Source organism: Oncorhynchus mykiss, chromosome 20, assembly GCF_013265735.2.
Source record: "Oncorhynchus mykiss isolate Arlee chromosome 20, USDA_OmykA_1.1, whole genome shotgun sequence".
Classification (NCBI taxonomy): domain Eukaryota; kingdom Metazoa; phylum Chordata; class Actinopteri; order Salmoniformes; family Salmonidae; genus Oncorhynchus; species Oncorhynchus mykiss.
This window is the reverse complement of record NC_048584.1, coordinates 1,233,293-1,252,794: the sequence shown is the minus strand read 5'-3', so window position 1 is coordinate 1,252,794 and position 19,502 is coordinate 1,233,293. Positions and strand designations below refer to the sequence as shown.

The 19,502-nt window shown below is 42.6% G+C and overlaps 20 non-coding genes across 20 annotated transcripts; all 20 read left to right on the top strand.

Moving 5' to 3' along the window:
* The first annotated feature begins 941 nt into the window (after positions 1-941).
* Positions 942-1,023, top strand: trnas-gcu. The gene has a single exon. It is a non-coding gene; the product is annotated as a tRNA-Ser (tRNA).
* Positions 1,024-2,055: 1,032 nt separating this feature from the next.
* trnas-gcu lies at positions 2,056-2,137 on the top strand. Its single transcript has one exon. It is a non-coding gene; the product is annotated as a tRNA-Ser (tRNA).
* A 475-nt stretch (positions 2,138-2,612) lies between these two features.
* Positions 2,613-2,694, top strand: trnas-gcu. Its single transcript has one exon. It is a non-coding gene; the product is annotated as a tRNA-Ser (tRNA).
* A 1,032-nt stretch (positions 2,695-3,726) lies between these two features.
* trnas-gcu lies at positions 3,727-3,808 on the top strand. Its single transcript has one exon. It is a non-coding gene; the product is annotated as a tRNA-Ser (tRNA).
* A 475-nt stretch (positions 3,809-4,283) lies between these two features.
* Positions 4,284-4,365, top strand: trnas-gcu. Its single transcript has one exon. It is a non-coding gene; the product is annotated as a tRNA-Ser (tRNA).
* A 1,589-nt stretch (positions 4,366-5,954) lies between these two features.
* Positions 5,955-6,036, top strand: trnas-gcu. Its single transcript has one exon. It is a non-coding gene; the product is annotated as a tRNA-Ser (tRNA).
* A 475-nt stretch (positions 6,037-6,511) lies between these two features.
* Positions 6,512-6,593, top strand: trnas-gcu. The gene has a single exon. It is a non-coding gene; the product is annotated as a tRNA-Ser (tRNA).
* Positions 6,594-7,068: 475 nt separating this feature from the next.
* On the top strand, positions 7,069-7,150 carry trnas-gcu. The gene has a single exon. It is a non-coding gene; the product is annotated as a tRNA-Ser (tRNA).
* A 475-nt stretch (positions 7,151-7,625) lies between these two features.
* Positions 7,626-7,707, top strand: trnas-gcu. Its single transcript has one exon. It is a non-coding gene; the product is annotated as a tRNA-Ser (tRNA).
* Positions 7,708-9,296: 1,589 nt separating this feature from the next.
* trnas-gcu lies at positions 9,297-9,378 on the top strand. Its single transcript has one exon. It is a non-coding gene; the product is annotated as a tRNA-Ser (tRNA).
* A 1,032-nt stretch (positions 9,379-10,410) lies between these two features.
* Positions 10,411-10,492, top strand: trnas-gcu. Its single transcript has one exon. It is a non-coding gene; the product is annotated as a tRNA-Ser (tRNA).
* A 1,587-nt stretch (positions 10,493-12,079) lies between these two features.
* Positions 12,080-12,161, top strand: trnas-gcu. The gene has a single exon. It is a non-coding gene; the product is annotated as a tRNA-Ser (tRNA).
* A 1,014-nt stretch (positions 12,162-13,175) lies between these two features.
* Positions 13,176-13,257, top strand: trnas-gcu. The gene has a single exon. It is a non-coding gene; the product is annotated as a tRNA-Ser (tRNA).
* A 475-nt stretch (positions 13,258-13,732) lies between these two features.
* On the top strand, positions 13,733-13,814 carry trnas-gcu. The gene has a single exon. It is a non-coding gene; the product is annotated as a tRNA-Ser (tRNA).
* Positions 13,815-14,846: 1,032 nt separating this feature from the next.
* Positions 14,847-14,928, top strand: trnas-gcu. Its single transcript has one exon. It is a non-coding gene; the product is annotated as a tRNA-Ser (tRNA).
* A 423-nt stretch (positions 14,929-15,351) lies between these two features.
* trnas-acu lies at positions 15,352-15,433 on the top strand. The gene has a single exon. It is a non-coding gene; the product is annotated as a tRNA-Ser (tRNA).
* A 1,589-nt stretch (positions 15,434-17,022) lies between these two features.
* trnas-gcu lies at positions 17,023-17,104 on the top strand. The gene has a single exon. It is a non-coding gene; the product is annotated as a tRNA-Ser (tRNA).
* Positions 17,105-17,579: 475 nt separating this feature from the next.
* Positions 17,580-17,661, top strand: trnas-gcu. The gene has a single exon. It is a non-coding gene; the product is annotated as a tRNA-Ser (tRNA).
* Positions 17,662-18,694: 1,033 nt separating this feature from the next.
* Positions 18,695-18,776, top strand: trnas-gcu. The gene has a single exon. It is a non-coding gene; the product is annotated as a tRNA-Ser (tRNA).
* Positions 18,777-19,145: 369 nt separating this feature from the next.
* Positions 19,146-19,226, top strand: trnas-gcu. The gene has a single exon. It is a non-coding gene; the product is annotated as a tRNA-Ser (tRNA).
* Positions 19,227-19,502: the final 276 nt, after the last annotated feature.

Sequence of the window (19,502 nt, the reverse complement as noted above, 5' to 3'; positions counted from 1 at the left end):
CACAGGACTTGCTATCTTAGTGGTGAAGGCAATGAACTGCATGTGTGGATAAAAACACCAACCTCTTCACAAAACATATTTCCTCTCCTCCATGGCCCCACATGAATATAGAATCCCTCCACAATCCTAGAGCGACTGATAATATTTAGGTATTGAAGAATAGCTTTTCCAAGGGCAACCTCAATGGTAAAATTTGATCCGACACCTCAACACACTTCATCAAGCACTTGAGACCACTCGGCCTGACAAAACATTTGTTAAATGTCTCGATGGGATCGACATATGGCCCTGCCATTGCTCTGCCTAACTTTCATGGATTTCATTCTAGGGTTTACATACAGCAACTACAGTTTTTTAAGGTCATTTGCCACGTATATATTACAGGATGAGAGGGACGAGTGTTTAAGGCGATGGACTGCAAATCCATTGTGCTATGCATGCATGGGTTCGAATCCCATCCTCATCGTTCAACCAGTACAATTATGTGCTTTATTATGGCATTGGAAGATTTTGACTTTCACAAACAGTGGTAAGATGGCCTACTGCCTCCGCGAGAGCACAGGACTTGGTATCTTAGTGGTGAAGGCGATGAACTACATGTGTGGATAAAAACACCAACCTCTTCACAAAACATATTTCCTCTCTTGCATAGCCCCTCATGAATATAGAATCCCTCCATAATCCTAGAGCGACTGATAAGATTTAGGTATTGAAGAATAGCTTTTCCAAGGGCAACCTCAATGGTGGGATTTGAACTAACACCTCAACACACTTCATCAAGCACTTGAGACCACTCGGTCTGACAACACATTTGTTAAATGTCTCGATGGGATCGACATATGGCCCTGCCATTGCTCTGCCTAACTTTCATGGATTTCATTCAAGGGTTTACATACTGCAACTACAGTTTTTTAAGGTCATTTGCCACATATACATTACAGGATGAGGTGGCCGAGTGGTTAAGGCGATGGACTGCTAATCCATTGTGATATGCATGCATGGGTTCGAATCCCATCCTCATCGTTTAACCAGTACAATTCTGTGCTTTATTATGGCATTGGAAGATTTTGACTTTCACAAACACTTGTAAGATGGCCTACTGCCAACGTGAGAGCACAGGACTTGGTATCTTAGTGGTGAAGGCAATGAACTGCATGTGTGGATAAAAACACCAACCTCTTCACAAAACATATTTCCTCTCCTCCATGGCCCCACATGAATATAGAATCCCTCCACAATCCTAGAGCGACTGATAAGATTTAGGTATTGAAGAATAGCTTTTCCAAGGGCAACCTCAATGGTAAAATTTGATCCGACACCTCAACACACTTCATCAAGCACTTGAGACCACTCGGCCTGACAAAACATTTGTTAAATGTCTCGATGGGATCGACATATGGCCCTGCCATTGCTCTGCCTAACTTTCATGGATTTCATTCTAGGGTTTACATACAGCAACTACAGTTTTTTAAGGTCATTTGCCACGTATATATTACAGGATGAGAGGGACGAGTGTTTAAGGCGATGGACTGCAAATCCATTGTGCTATGCATGCATGGGTTCGAATCCCATCCTCATCGTTCAACCAGTACAATTATGTGCTTTATTATGGCATTGGAAGATTTTGACTTTCACAAACAGTGGTAAGATGGCCTACTGCCTCCGCGAGAGCACAGGACTTGGTATCTTAGTGGTGAAGGCGATGAACTACATGTGTGGATAAAAACACCAACCTCTTCACAAAACATATTTCCTCTCTTGCATAGCCCCTCATGAATATAGAATCCCTCCATAATCCTAGAGCGACTGATAAGATTTAGGTATTGAAGAATAGCTTTTCCAAGGGCAACCTCAATGGTGGGATTTGAACCAACACCTCAACACACTTCATCAAGCACTTGAGACCACTCGGTCTGACAACACATTTGTTAAATGTCTCGATGGGATCGACATATGGCCCTGCCATTGCTCTGCCTAACTTTCATGGATTTCATTCAAGGGTTTACATACAGCAACTACAGTTTTTTAAGGTCATTTGCCACATATATATTACAGGATGAGGTGGCCGAGTGGTTAAGGCGATGGACTGCTAATCCATTGTGCTAGGCATGCATGGGTTCGAATCCCATCCTCATCGTTTAACCAGTACAATTCTGTGCTTTATTATGGCATTGGAAGATTTTGACTTTCACAAACACTTGTAAGATGGCCTACTGCCAACGTGAGAGCACAGGACTTGGTATCTTAGTGGTGAAGGCAATGAACTGCATGTGTGGATAAAAACACCAACCTCTTCACAAAACATATTTCCTCTCTTGCATAGCCCCACATGAATATAGAATCCCTCCACAATCCTAGAGCGACTGATAAGATTTAGGTATTGAAGAATAGCTTTTCCAAGGGCAACCTCAATGGTGGGATTTGAACTAACACCTCAACACACTTCATCAAGCACTTGAGACCACTCGGTCTGACAACACATTTGTTAAATGTCTCGATGGGATCGACATATGGCCCTGCCATTGCTCTGCCTAACTTTCATGGATTTCATTCAAGGGTTTACATACAGCAACTACAGTTTTTTAAGGTCATTTGCCACATATATATTACAGGATGAGGTGGCCGAGTGGTTAAGGCGATGGACTGCTAATCCATTGTGCTATGCATGCATGGGTTCGAATCCCATCCTCATCGTTTAACCAGTACAATTCTGTGCTTTATTATGGCATTGGAAGATTTTGACTTTCACAAACACTTGTAAGATGGCCTACTGCCAACGTGAGAGCACAGGACTTGGTATCTTAGTGGTGAAGGCAATGAACTGCATGTGTGGATAAAAACACCAACCTCTTCACAAAACATATTTCCTCTCCTCCATGGCCCCACATGAATATAGAATCCCTCCACAATCCTAGAGCGACTGATAAGATTTAGGTATTGAAGAATAGCTTTTCCAAGGGCAACCTCAATGGTAAAATTTGATCCGACACCTCAACACACTTCATCAAGCACTTGAGACCACTCGGCCTGACAAAACATTTGTTAAATGTCTCGATGGGATCGACATATGGCCCTGCCATTGCTCTGCCTAACTTTCATGGATTTCATTCTAGGGTTTACATACAGCAACTACAGTTTTTTAAGGTCATTTGCCACGTATATATTACAGGATGAGAGGGACGAGTGTTTAAGGCGATGGACTGCAAATCCATTGTGCTATGCATGCATGGGTTCGAATCCCATCCTCATCGTTCAACCAGTACAATTATGTGCTTTATTATGGCATTGGAAGATTTTGACTTTCACAAACAGTGGTAAGATGGCCTACTGCCTCCGCGAGAGCACAGGACTTGGTATCTTAGTGGTGAAGGCGATGAACTACATGTGTGGATAAAAACACCAACCTCTTCACAAAACATATTTCCTCTCTTGCATAGCCCCTCATGAATATAGAATCCCTCCATAATCCTAGAGCGACTGATAAGATTTAGGTATTGAAGAATAGCTTTTCCAAGGGCAACCTCAATGGTGGGATTTGAACCAACACCTCAACACACTTCATCAAGCACTTGAGACCACTCGGTCTGACAACACATTTGTTAAATGTCTCGATGGGATCGACATATGGCCCTGCCATTGCTCTGCCTAACTTTCATGGATTTCATTCAAGGGTTTACATACAGCAACTACAGTTTTTTAAGGTCATTTGCCACATATATATTACAGGATGAGGTGGCCGAGTGGTTAAGGCGATGGACTGCTAATCCATTGTGCTAGGCATGCATGGGTTCGAATCCCATCCTCATCGTTTAACCAGTACAATTCTGTGCTTTATTATGGCATTGGAAGATTTTGACTTTCACAAACACTTGTAAGATGGCCTACTGCCAACGTGAGAGCACAGGACTTGGTATCTTAGTGGTGAAGGCAATGAACTGCATGTGTGGATAAAAACACCAACCTCTTCACAAAACATATTTCCTCTCTTGCATAGCCCCACATGAATATAGAATCCCTCCACAATCCTAGAGCGACTGATAAGATTTAGGTATTGAAGAATAGCTTTTCCAAGGGCAACCTCAATGGTGGGATTTGAACTAACACCTCAACACACTTCATCAAGCACTTGAGACCACTCGGTCTGACAACACATTTGTTAAATGTCTCGATGGGATCGACATATGGCCCTGCCATTGCTCTGCCTAACTTTCATGGATTTCATTCAAGGGTTTACATACAGCAACTACAGTTTTTTAAGGTCATTTGCCACATATATATTACAGGATGAGGTGGCCGAGTGGTTAAGGCGATGGACTGCTAATCCATTGTGCTATGCATGCATGGGTTCGAATCCCATCCTCATCGTTTAACCAGTACAATTCTGTGCTTTATTATGGCATTGGAAGATTTTGACTTTCACAAACACTTGTAAGATGGCCTACTGCCAACGTGAGAGCACAGGACTTGGTATCTTAGTGGTGAAGGCAATGAACTGCATGTGTGGATAAAAACACCAACCTCTTCACAAAACATATTTCCTCTCCTCCATGGCCCCACATGAATATAGAATCCCTCCACAATCCTAGAGCGACTGATAAGATTTAGGTATTGAAGAATAGCTTTTCCAAGGGCAACCTCAATGGTAAAATTTGATCCGACACCTCAACACACTTCATCAAGCACTTGAGACCACTCGGCCTGACAAAACATTTGTTAAATGTCTCGATGGGATCGACATATGGCCCTGCCATTGCTCTGCCTAACTTTCATGGATTTCATTCTAGGGTTTACATACAGCAACTACAGTTTTTTAAGGTCATTTGCCACGTATATATTACAGGATGAGAGGGACGAGTGGTTAAGGCGATGGACTGCTAATCCATTGTGCTATGCATGCATGGGTTCGAATCCCATCCTCATCGTTTAACCAGTACAATTCTGTGCTTTATTATGGCATTGGAAGATTTTGACTTTCACAAACACTTGTAAGATGGCCTACTGCCAACGTGAGAGCACAGGACTTGGTATCTTAGTGGTGAAGGCAATGAACTGCATGTGTGGATAAAAACACCAACCTCTTCACAAAACATATTTCCTCTCCTCCATGGCCCCACATGAATATAGAATCCCTCCACAATCCTAGAGCGACTGATAAGATTTAGGTATTGAAGAATAGCTTTTCCAAGGGCAACCTCAATGGTAAAATTTGATCCGACACCTCAACACACTTCATCAAGCACTTGAGACCACTCGGCCTGACAAAACATTTGTTAAATGTCTCGATGGGATCGACATATGGCCCTGCCATTGCTCTGCCTAACTTTCATGGATTTCATTCTAGGGTTTACATACAGCAACTACAGTTTTTTAAGGTCATTTGCCACGTATATATTACAGGATGAGAGGGACGAGTGTTTAAGGCGATGGACTGCAAATCCATTGTGCTATGCATGCATGGGTTCGAATCCCATCCTCATCGTTCAACCAGTACAATTATGTGCTTTATTATGGCATTGGAAGATTTTGACTTTCACAAACAGTGGTAAGATGGCCTACTGCCTCCGCGAGAGCACAGGACTTGGTATCTTAGTGGTGAAGGCGATGAACTACATGTGTGGATAAAAACACCAACCTCTTCACAAAACATATTTCCTCTCTTGCATAGCCCCTCATGAATATAGAATCCCTCCATAATCCTAGAGCGACTGATAAGATTTAGGTATTGAAGAATAGCTTTTCCAAGGGCAACCTCAATGGTGGGATTTGAACCAACACCTCAACACACTTCATCAAGCACTTGAGACCACTCGGTCTGACAACACATTTGTTAAATGTCTCGATGGGATCGACATATGGCCCTGCCATTGCTCTGCCTAACTTTCATGGATTTCATTCAAGGGTTTACATACAGCAACTACAGTTTTTTAAGGTCATTTGCCACATATATATCACAGGATGAGGTGGCCGAGTGTTTAAGGCGATGGACTGCTAATCCATTGTGCTATGCATGCATGGGTTCGAATCCCATCCTCATCGTTTAACCAGTACAATTCTGTGCTTTATTATGGCATTGGAAGATTTTGACTTTCACAAACACTTGTAAGATGGCCTACTGCCAACGTGAGAGCACAGGACTTGGTATCTTAGTGGTGAAGGCAATGAACTGCATGTGTGGATAAAAACACCAACCTCTTCACAAAACATATTTCCTCTCCTCCATGGCCCCACATGAATATAGAATCCCTCCACAATCCTAGAGCGACTGATAAGATTTAGGTATTGAAGAATAGCTTTTCCAAGGGCAACCTCAATGGTAAAATTTGATCCGACACCTCAACACACTTCATCAAGCACTTGAGACCACTCGGCCTGACAAAACATTTGTTAAATGTCTCGATGGGATCGACATATGGCCCTGCCATTGCTCTGCCTAACTTTCATGGATTTCATTCAAGGGTTTACATACAGCAACTACAGTTTTTTAAGGTCATTTGCCACATACATATTACAGGATGAGGTGGCCGAGTGGTTAAGGCGATGGACTGCTAATCCATTGTGCTATGCATGCATGGGTTCGAATCCCATCCTCATCGTTTAACCAGTACAATTCTGTGCTTTATTATGGCATTGGAAGATTTTGACTTTCACAAACACTTGTAAGATGGCCTACTGCCAACGTGAGAGCACAGGACTTGGTATCTTAGTGGTGAAGGCAATGAACTGCATGTGTGGATAAAAACACCAACCTCTTCACAAAACATATTTCCTCTCTTGCATAGCCCCACATGAATATAGAATCCCTCCACAATCCTAGAGCGACTGATAAGATTTAGGTATTGAAGAATAGCTTTTCCAAGGGCAACCTCAATGGTGGGATTTGAACTAACACCTCAACACACTTCATCAAGCACTTGAGACCACTCGGTCTGACAACACATTTGTTAAATGTCTCGATGGGATCGACATATGGCCCTGCCATTGCTCTGCCTAACTTTCATGGATTTCATTCAAGGGTTTACATACAGCAACTACAGTTTTTTAAGGTCATTTGCCACATATATATTACAGGATGAGGTGGCCGAGTGGTTAAGGCGATGGACTGCTAATCCATTGTGCTATGCATGCATGGGTTCGAATCCCATCCTCATCGTTTAACCAGTACAATTCTGTGCTTTATTATGGCATTGGAAGATTTTGACTTTCACAAACACTTGTAAGATGGCCTACTGCCAACGTGAGAGCACAGGACTTGGTATCTTAGTGGTGAAGGCAATGAACTGCATGTGTGGATAAAAACACCAACCTCTTCACAAAACATATTTCCTCTCTTGCATAGCCCCACATGAATATAGAATCCCTCCACAATCCTAGAGCGACTGATAAGATTTAGGTATTGAAGAATAGCTTTTCCAAGGGCAACCTCAATGGTGGGATTTGAACTAACACCTCAACACACTTCATCAAGCACTTGAGACCACTCGGTCTGACAACACATTTGTTAAATGTCTCGATGGGATCGACATATGGCCCTGCCATTGCTCTGCCTAACTTTCATGGATTTCATTCAAGGGTTTACATACAGCAACTACAGTTTTTTAAGGTCATTTGCCACATATATATTACAGGATGAGGTGGCCGAGTGGTTAAGGCGATGGACTGCTAATCCATTGTGCTATGCATGCATGGGTTCGAATCCCATCCTCATTGTTTAACCAGTACAATTCTGTGCTTTATTATGGCATTGGAAGATTTTGACTTTCACAAACACTGGTAAGATGGCCTACTGCCACCGTGAGAGCACAGGACTTGGTATCTTAGTGGTGAAGGCAATGAACTGCATGTGTGGATAAAAACACCAACCTCTTCACAAAACATATTTCCTCTCCTCCATGGCCCCACATGAATATAGAATCCCTCCACAATCCTAGAGCGACTGATAAGATTTAGGTATTGAAGAATAGCTTTTCCAAGGGCAACCTCAATGGTAAAATTTGATCCGACACCTCAACACACTTCATCAAGCACTTGAGACCACTCGGCCTGACAAAACATTTGTTAAATGTCTCGATGGGATCGACATATGGCCCTGCCATTGCTCTGCCTAACTTTCATGGATTTCATTCTAGGGTTTACATACAGCAACTACAGTTTTTTAAGGTCATTTGCCACGTATATATTACAGGATGAGAGGGACGAGTGGTTAAGGCGATGGACTGCTAATCCATTGTGCTATGCATGCATGGGTTCGAATCCCATCCTCATCGTTTAACCAGTACAATTCTGTGCTTTATTATGGCATTGGAAGATTTTGACTTTCACAAACACTTGTAAGATGGCCTACTGCCAACGTGAGAGCACAGGACTTGGTATCTTAGTGGTGAAGGCAATGAACTGCATGTGTGGATAAAAACACCAACCTCTTCACAAAACATATTTCCTCTCCTCCATGGCCCCACATGAATATAGAATCCCTCCACAATCCTAGAGCGACTGATAAGATTTAGGTATTGAAGAATAGCTTTTCCAAGGGCAACCTCAATGGTAAAATTTGATCCGACACCTCAACACACTTCATCAAGCACTTGAGACCACTCGGCCTGACAAAACATTTGTTAAATGTCTCGATGGGATCGACATATGGCCCTGCCATTGCTCTGCCTAACTTTCATGGATTTCATTCTAGGGTTTACATACAGCAACTACAGTTTTTTAAGGTCATTTGCCACGTATATATTACAGGATGAGAGGGACGAGTGTTTAAGGCGATGGACTGCAAATCCATTGTGCTATGCATGCATGGGTTCGAATCCCATCCTCATCGTTCAACCAGTACAATTATGTGCTTTATTATGGCATTGGAAGATTTTGACTTTCACAAACAGTGGTAAGATGGCCTACTGCCTCCGCGAGAGCACAGGACTTGGTATCTTAGTGGTGAAGGCGATGAACTACATGTGTGGATAAAAACACCAACCTCTTCACAAAACATATTTCCTCTCTTGCATAGCCCCTCATGAATATAGAATCCCTCCATAATCCTAGAGCGACTGATAAGATTTAGGTATTGAAGAATAGCTTTTCCAAGGGCAACCTCAATGGTGGGATTTGAACCAACACCTCAACACACTTCATCAAGCACTTGAGACCACTCGGTCTGACAACACATTTGTTAAATGTCTCGATGGGATCGACATATGGCCCTGCCATTGCTCTGCCTAACTTTCATGGATTTCATTCAAGGGTTTACATACAGCAACTACAGTTTTTTAAGGTCATTTGCCACATATATATCACAGGATGAGGTGGCCGAGTGTTTAAGGCGATGGACTGCTAATCCATTGTGCTATGCATGCATGGGTTCGAATCCCATCCTCATCGTTTAACCAGTACAATTCTGTGCTTTATTATGGCATTGGAAGATTTTGACTTTCACAAACACTTGTAAGATGGCCTACTGCCAACGTGAGAGCACAGGACTTGGTATCTTAGTGGTGAAGGCAATGAACTGCATGTGTGGATAAAAACACCAACCTCTTCACAAAACATATTTCCTCTCCTCCATGGCCCCACATGAATATAGAATCCCTCCACAATCCTAGAGCGACTGATAAGATTTAGGTATTGAAGAATAGCTTTTCCAAGGGCAACCTCAATGGTAAAATTTGATCCGACACCTCAACACACTTCATCAAGCACTTGAGACCACTCGGCCTGACAAAACATTTGTTAAATGTCTCGATGGGATCGACATATGGCCCTGCCATTGCTCTGCCTAACTTTCATGGATTTCATTCTAGGGTTTACATACAGCAACTACAGTTTTTTAAGGTCATTTGCCACGTATATATTACAGGATGAGAGGGACGAGTGTTTAAGGCGATGGACTGCAAATCCATTGTGCTATGCATGCATGGGTTCGAATCCCATCCTCATCGTTCAACCAGTACAATTATGTGCTTTATTATGGCATTGGAAGATTTTGACTTTCACAAACAGTGGTAAGATGGCCTACTGCCTCCGCGAGAGCACAGGACTTGGTATCTTAGTGGTGAAGGCGATGAACTACATGTGTGGATAAAAACACCAACCTCTTCACAAAACATATTTCCTCTCTTGCATAGCCCCTCATGAATATAGAATCCCTCCATAATCCTAGAGCGACTGATAAGATTTAGGTATTGAAGAATAGCTTTTCCAAGGGCAACCTCAATGGTGGGATTTGAACCAACACCTCAACACACTTCATCAAGCACTTGAGACCACTCGGTCTGACAACACATTTGTTAAATGTCTCGATGGGATCGACATATGGCCCTGCCATTGCTCTGCCTAACTTTCATGGATTTCATTCAAGGGTTTACATACAGCAACTACAGTTTTTTAAGGTCATTTGCCACATATATATCACAGGATGAGGTGGCCGAGTGTTTAAGGCGATGGACTGCTAATCCATTGTGCTATGCATGCATGGGTTCGAATCCCATCCTCATCGTTTAACCAGTACAATTCTGTGCTTTATTATGGCATTGGAAGATTTTGACTTTCACAAACACTTGTAAGATGGCCTACTGCCAACGTGAGAGCACAGGACTTGGTATCTTAGTGGTGAAGGCAATGAACTGCATGTGTGGATAAAAACACCAACCTCTTCACAAAACATATTTCCTCTCCTCCATGGCCCCACATGAATATAGAATCCCTCCACAATCCTAGAGCGACTGAGAAGATTTAGGTATTGAAGAATAGCTTTTCCAAGGGCAACCTCAATGGTAAAATTTGATCCGACACCTCAACACACTTCATCAAGCACTTGAGACCACTCGGCCTGACAAAACATTTGTTAAATGTCTCGATGGGATCGACATATGGCCCTGCCATTGCTCTGCCTAACTTTCATGGATTTCATTCTAGGGTTTACATACAGCAACTACAGTTTTTTAAGGTCATTTGCCACATATATATTACAGGATGAGAGGGACGAGTGTTTAAGGCGATGGACTGCAAATCCATTGTGCTATGCATGCATGGGTTCGAATCCCATCCTCATCGTTCAACCAGTACAATTATGTGCTTTATTATGGCATTGGAAGATTTTGACTTTCACAAACAGTGGTAAGATGGCCTACTGCCACCGCGAGAGCACAGGACTTGGTATCTTAGTGGTGAAGGCGATGAACTACATGTGTGGATAAAAACACCAACCTCTTCACAAAACATATTTCCTCTCTTGCATAGCCCCACATGAATATAGAATCCCTCCACAATCCTAGAGCGACTGATAAGATTTAGGTATTGAAGAATAGCTTTTCCAAGGGCAACCTCAATGGTGGGATTTGAACTAACACCTCAACACACTTCATCAAGCACTTGAGACCACTCGGCCTGACAACACATTTGTTAAATGTCTCGATGGGATCGACATATGGCCCTGCCATTGCTCTGCCTAACTTTCATGGATTTCATTCTAGGGTTTACATACAGCAACTACAGTTTTTTAAGGTCATTTGCCACATATATATTACAGGAAGGTGGCTGAGTGGTTAAGGCGATGGACTGCTAATCCATTGTGCTATGCATGCATGGGTTCGAATCCCATCCTCATCGTTCAACCAGTACAATTATGTGCTTAATTATGGCATTGGAAGATTTTGACTTTCACAAACAGTGGTAAGATGGCCTACTGCCACCGCGAGAGCACAGGACTTGGTATCTTAGTGGTGAAGGCGATGAACTACATGTGTAGATAAAAACACCAACCTCTTCACAAAACATATTTCCTCTCTTGCATGGCCCCACATGAATATAGAATCCCTCCACAATCCTAGAGCGACTGATAAGATTTAGGTATTGAAGAATAGCTTTTCCAAGGGCAACCTCAATGGTGGGATTTGAACTAACACCTCAACACACTTCATCAAGCACTTGAGACCACTCGGTCTGACAACACATTTGTTAAATGTCTCGATGGGATCGACATATGGCCCTGCCATTGCTCTGCCTAACTTTCATGGATTTCATTCTAGGGTTTACATACAGCAACTACAGTTTTTTAAGGTCATTTGCCACATATATATTACAGGATGAGGTGGCCGAGTGGTTAAGGCGATGGACTGCTAATCCGTTGTGCTATGCATGCATGGGTTCGAATCCCATCCTCATCGTTTAACCAGTACAATTCTGTGCTTTATTATGGCATTGGAAGATTTTGACTTTCACAAACACTTGTAAGATGGCCTACTGCCAACGTGAGAGCACAGGACTTGGTATCTTAGTGGTGAAGGCAATGAACTGCATGTGTGGATAAAAACACCAACCTCTTCACAAAACATATTTCCTCTCCTCCATGGCCCCACATGAATATAGAATCCCTCCACAATCCTAGAGCGACTGATAAGATTTAGGTATTGAAGAATAGCTTTTCCAAGGGCAACCTCAATGGTAAAATTTGATCCGACACCTCAACACACTTCATCAAGCACTTGAGACCACTCGGCCTGACAAAACATTTGTTAAATGTCTCGATGGGATCGACATATGGCCCTGCCATTGCTCTGCCTAACTTTCATGGATTTCATTCTAGGGTTTACATACAGCAACTACAGTTTTTTAAGGTCATTTGCCACATATATATTACAGGATGAGAGGGACGAGTGTTTAAGGCGATGGACTGCAAATCCATTGTGCTCTGCATGCATGGGTTCGAATCCCATCCTCATCGTTCAACCAGTACAATTATGTGCTTTATTATGGCATTGGAAGATATTGACTTTCACAAACAGTGGTAAAATGGCCTACTGCCACCGCGAGAGCACAGGACTTGGTATCTTAGTGGTGAAGGCGATGAACTACATGTGTGGATAAAAACACCAACCTCTTCACAAAACATATTTCCTCTCTTGCATGGCCCCACATGAATATAGAATCCCTCCACAATCCTAGAGCGACTGATAAGTATTGAAGAATAGCTTTTCCAAGGGCAACCTCAATGGTGGGATTTGAACTAACACCTCAACACACTTCATCAAGCACTTGAGACCACTCGGTCTGACAACACATTTGTTAAATGTCTCGATGGGATCGACATATGGCCCTGCCATTGCTCTGCCTAACTTTCATGGATTTCATTCAACAGCAACTACAGTTTTTTAAGGTCATTTGCCACATATATATTACAGGATGAGGTGGCCGAGTGGTTAAGGCGATGGACTGCTAATCCATTATGCTATGCATGCATGGGTTCGAATCCCATCCTCATCGTTCAACCAGTACAATTATGTGCTTAATTATGGCATTGGAAGATTTTGACTTTCACAAACAGTGGTAAGATGGCCTACTGCCACCGCGAGAGCACAGGACTTGGTATCTTAGTGGTGAAGGCGATGAACTACATGTGTAGATAAAAACACCAACCTCTTCACAAAACATATTTCCTCTCTTGCATGGCCCCACATTAATATAGAATCCCTCCACAATCCTAGAGCGACTGATAAGATTTAGGTATTGAAGAATAGCTTTTCCAAGGGCAACCTCAATGGTGGGATTTGAACTAACACCTCAACACACTTCATCAAGCACTTGAGACCACTCGGTCTGACAACACATTTGTTAAATGTCTCGATGGGATCGACATATGGCCCTGCCATTGCTCTGCCTAACTTTCATGGATTTCATTCTAGGGTTTACATACAGCAACTACAGTTTTTTAAGGTCATTTTCCACATAGATATTACAGGATGAGGTGGCCGAGTGGTTAAGGCGATGGACTGCTAATCCATTGTGCTATGCATGCATGGGTTCGAATCCCATCCTCATCGTTTAACCAGTATAATTCTGTGCTTTATTATGGCATTGGAAGATTTTGACTTTCACAAACACTTGTAAGATGGCCTACTGCCAACGTGAGAGCACAGGACTTGGTATCTTAGTGGTGAAGGCAATGAACTGCATGTGTGGATAAAAACACCAACCTCTTCACAAAACATATTTCCTCTCCTCCATGGCCCCACATGAATATAGAATCCCTCCACAATCCTAGAGCGACTGATAAGATTTAGGTATTGAAGAATAGCTTTTCCAAGGGCAACCTCAATGGTAGAATTTGATCCGACACCTCAACACACTTCATCAAGCACTTGAGACCACTCGGCCTGACAAAACATTTGTTAAATGTCTCGATGGGATCGACATATGGCCCTGCCATTGCTCTGCCTAACTTTCATGGATTTCATTCTAGGGTTTACATACAGCAACTACAGTTTTTTAAGGTCATTTGCCACGTATATATTACAGGATGAGAGGGACGAGTGTTTAAGGCGATGGACTGCAAATCCATTGTGCTCTGCATGCATGGGTTCGAATCCCATCCTCATCGTTCAACCAGTACAATTATGTGCTTTATTATGGCATTGGAAGATTTTGACTTTCACAAACAGTGGTAAGATGGCCTACTGCAACCGCGAGAGCACAGGACTTGGTATCTTAGTGGTGAAGGCGATGAACTACATGTGTGGATAAAAACACCAACCTCTTCACAAAACATATTTCCTCTCTTGCATGGCCCCACATGAATATAGAATCCCTCCACAATCCTAGAGCAACTGATAAGATTTAGGTATTGAAGAATAGCTTTTCCAAGGGCAACCTCAATGGTGGGATTTGAACCAACACCTCAACACACTTCATCAAGCACTTGAGACCACTCGGCCTGACAACACATTTGTTAAATGTCTCGATGGGATCGACATATGGCCCTGCCATTGCTCTGCCTAACTTTCATGGATTTCATTCTAGGGTTTACATACAGCAACTACAGTTTTTTAAGGTCATTTGCCACATATATATTACAGGATGAGGTGGCCGAGTGGTTAAGGCGATGGACTGCTAATCCATTGTGCTATGTATGCATGGGTTCGAATCCCATCCTCATCGTTTAACCATTGGAAGATTTTGACTTTCACAAACACTGGCCTACTGCCACCACGAGAGCACAGGATTTGCTATCTTAGTGGTGAAGGCAATGAACTAAATGTGTGGATAAAAACACCAACCTCTTCACAAAACATATTTCCTCTCTTGCATAGCCCCACATGAATATAGAATCCCTCCACAATCCTAGAGCGACTGATAAGTATTGAAGAATAGCTTTTCCAAGGGCAACCTCAATGGTGGGATTTGAACTAACACCTCAACACACTTCATCAAGCACTTGAGACCACTCGGTCTGACAACACATTTGTTAAATGTCTCGATGGGATCGACATATGGCCCTGCCATTGCTCTGCCTAACTTTCATGGATTTCATTCAACAGCAACTACAGTTTTTTAAGGTCATTTGCCACATATATATTACAGGATGAGGTGGCCGAGTGGTTAAGGCGATGGACTACTAATCCATTGTGCTATGCATGCATGGGTTCGAATCCCATCCTCATCGTTTAACCAGTACAATTCTGTGCTTTATTATGGCATTGGAAGATTTTGACTTTCACAAACACTGGTAAGATGGCCTACTGCCACCGCGAGAGCACAGGACTTGGTATCTTAGTGGTGAAGGCGATGAACTACATGTGTGGATAAAAACACCAACCTCTTCACAAAACATATTTCCTCTCTTGCATGGCCCCACATGAATATAGAATCCCTCCACAATCCTAGAGCGACTGATAAGATTTAGGTATTGAAGAATAGCTTTTCCAAGGGCAACCTCAATGGTGGAATTTGAACCAACACCTCAACACACTTCATCAAGCACTTGAGACCACTCGGCCTGACAAAACATTTGTTAAATGTCTCGATGGGATCGACATATGGCCCTGCCATTGCTCTGCCTAGCTTTTATGGATTTCATTCTAGGGTTTACATACAGCAACTACAGTTTTTTAAGGTCATTTGCCACGTATATATTACAGGATGAGAGGGACGAGTGTTTAAGGCGATGGACTGCAAATCCATTGTGCTTTGCATGCATGGGTTCGAATCCCATCCTCATCGTTTAACCAGAACAATTCTGTGCTTTATTATGGCATTGGAAGATTTTGACTTTCACAAACACTGGTAAGATGGCCTACTGCCACCGCGAGAGCACAGGACTTGGTATCTTAGTAGTGAAGGCGATGAACTACATGTGTGGATAAAAACACCAACCTCTTCACAAAATATATTTCCTCTCTTGCATGGCCCCACATGAATATAGAACCCCTCCACAATCCTAGAGCGACTGATAAGATTTAGGTATTGAAGAATAGCTTTTCCATGGGCAACCTCAATGGTGGGATTTGAACCAACACCTCAACACACTTCATCAAGCACTTGAGACCACTCGGCCTGACAACACATTTGTTAAATGTCTCGATGGGATCAACATATGGCCCTGCCATTGCTCTGCCTAACTTTCATGGATTTCATTCTAGGGTTTACATACAGCAACAACAGTTTTTTAAGGTCATTTGCCACGGATATATTACAGGATGAGGTGGCCGAGTGGTTTAGGTCATGTACTGCTAATCCATTGTGCTCTGCGTGCATTTGTTCGAATCCCATCCTCATCAATTAACCAGTACAATTCTGTGCTTTATTATTGCATTGGAAGATTTTGACTTTCACAAACACTGGTAAGATGGCCTACTGCCACCGCGATAGCACAGTACTTGGTATCTTAGTGGTGAAGGCGATGAACTACATGTGTGGATAAAAACACCAACCTCTTCACAAAACATATTTCCTCTCTTGCATGGCCCCACATGAATATAGAATCCCTCCACAATCCTAGAGTGACTGATAAGATTTAGGTATTGAAGAATAGCTATTCCATGGGCAACCTCAATGGTGGGATTTGAACCAACACCTCAACACACTTCATCAAGCACTTGAGACCACTCGGCCTGACAACACATTTGTTAAATGTCTCGATGGGATCGACATATGGCCCTGCCATTGCTCTACCTAACTTTCATGGATTTCATTCAAGGGTTTACATACAGCTACTACAGTTTTTTAAGGTCATTTGCCACGTGTATATTACAGGATGAGGTGGCCGAGTGGTTAAGGCGATGGACTGCTAATCCATTGTGCACTGCATGCATGGTTTCGAATCCCATCCTCATTGTTTAACCAGTACAATTATGTGCTTTATTATGGCATTGGAAGATTTTGACTTTCACAAACACTCTTAAGATGGCCTACTGCCACCGCGAGACCACAGGACTTGGTATCTTAGTGGTGAAGGCGATGAACTACATGTGTGGATAAAAACACCAACCTCTTCACAAAACATAATTCCTCTCTTGCATGGCCCCACATGAATATAGAATCCCTCCACAATCCTATAGCGACTGATAAGATTTAGTTTTTGAAGAATAGCTTTTCCAAGGGCAACCTCAATGGTGGAATTTGAACCAACACCTCAACACACTTCATCAAGCACTTGAGACCACTCGGTCTGACAACACATTTGTTAAATGTCTCAATGGGATCGACATATGGCCCTGTCATTGCTCTGCCTAACTTTCATGGATTTCATTCTAGGGTTTACATACAGCAACTACAGTTTTTTAAGGGCATTTGCCACATATATATTACAGGATGAGGTGGCCGAGTGGTTAAGGCGATGGACTGCTAATCCATTGTGCTTTGCATGCATGGGTTTGAATCCCATCCTCATCGTTTAACCAGTACAATTCTGTGCTTTATTATGGCATTGGAAGATTTTGACTTTCACAAACACTGGTAAGATGGCCTACTGCCACAGCGAGAGCACAGGACTTGGTTTCTTAGTGGTGAAGGCGATGAACTACATGTGTGGATAAAAACACCAACCTCTTCACAAAATATATTTCCTCTCTTGCATGGCCCCACATGAATATAGAACCCCTCCACAATCCTAGAGTGACTGATAAGATTTAGGTATTGAAGAATAGCTTTTCCATGGGCAACCTCAAATGGTGGGATTTGAACCAACACCTCAACACACTTCAACAAGCACTTGAGACCACTCGGCCTGACAACACATTTGTTAAATGTCTCGATGGGATCGACATATGGCCCTGCCATTGCTCTGCCTAACTTTCATGGATTTCATTCTAGGGTTTACATACAGCTACTACAGTTTTTTAAGGTCATTTGCCACGTATATATTACAGGATGAGGTGGGCGAGTGGTTAAGATGATGGACTGCTAATCCATTGTGCACTGCATGCATGGTTTAGAATTCCATTTTCATCGTGTAACCTGTGCAATTCTGTGCTTTGTTATGGCATTGGAAGATTTTGACTTTCACAAACACTGTTAAGATGGCCTACTGCCACTGCGAGAGCACAGGACTTGGTATCTTAGTGGTGAAGGCGATGAACTACATGTGTGGATAAAAACACCAACCTCTTCACAAAATATATTTCCTCTCTTGCATGGCCCCACATGAATATAGAATCCCTCCACAATCCTAGAGCGACTGATAAGATTTAGGTATTGAAGAATAGCTTTTCCAAGGGCAACCTCAATGGTGGGATTTGAACCAACACCTCAACACACTTCATCAAGCACTTGAGACCACTCGGCCTGACAACACATTTGTTAAATGTCTCGATGGGATCGACATATGGCCCTGCCATTGCTCTACCTAACTTTCATGGATTTCATTCAAGGGTTTACATACAGCTACTACAGTTTTTTAAGGTAATTTGCCACGTGTATATTACAGGATGAGGTGGCCGAGTGGTTAAGGCGATGGACTGCTAATCCACTGTGCTCTGCATGTGTGGGTTTGAATCCCATCCTCATCATGTAATCAATACAATACTGTTCTTTATTATGGCATTGGAATATTTTTACAATACTGTTCTTTATTATGGCATTGGAATATTTTGACATGAATATATAATCCCTCCACAATCCTATAGCGACTGATAAGATTTAGTTTTTGAAGAATAGCTTTTCCAAGGGCAACCTCAATGGTGGGATTTGAACCAACACCTCAACACACTTCATCAAGCACTTGAGACCACTCGGCCTGACAACACATTTGTTAAATGTCTCGATGGGATCAACATATAGCCCTGCCATTGCTCTGCCTAACTTTCATGGATTTAATTCAAGGGTTTACATACAGCAACTACAGTTTTTTAAGGTAATTTGCCACGTGTATATTACAGGATGAGGTGGCGAGTGGTTAAGGCGATGGACTGCTAATCCATTGTGCTCTGCATGCATGGGTTCGAATCCCATCCTCATCGTTTAACCATTGGAAGATTTTGACTTTCACAAACACTGGTAAGATGGCCTACTGCCACCGCGAGAGCACAGGACTTGGTATCTTAGTGGTAAAGGCGATGAACTACATGTGTGGATAAAAACACCAACCTCTTCACAAAACATAATTCATCTCTTGCATGGCCCCACATGAATATAGAGTCCCTCCACAATCCTAGAGCGACTGATAAGATTTAGTTATTGAAGAATAGCTTTTCCATGGGCAACCTCAATGGTGGGATTTGAACCAACATCTCAAC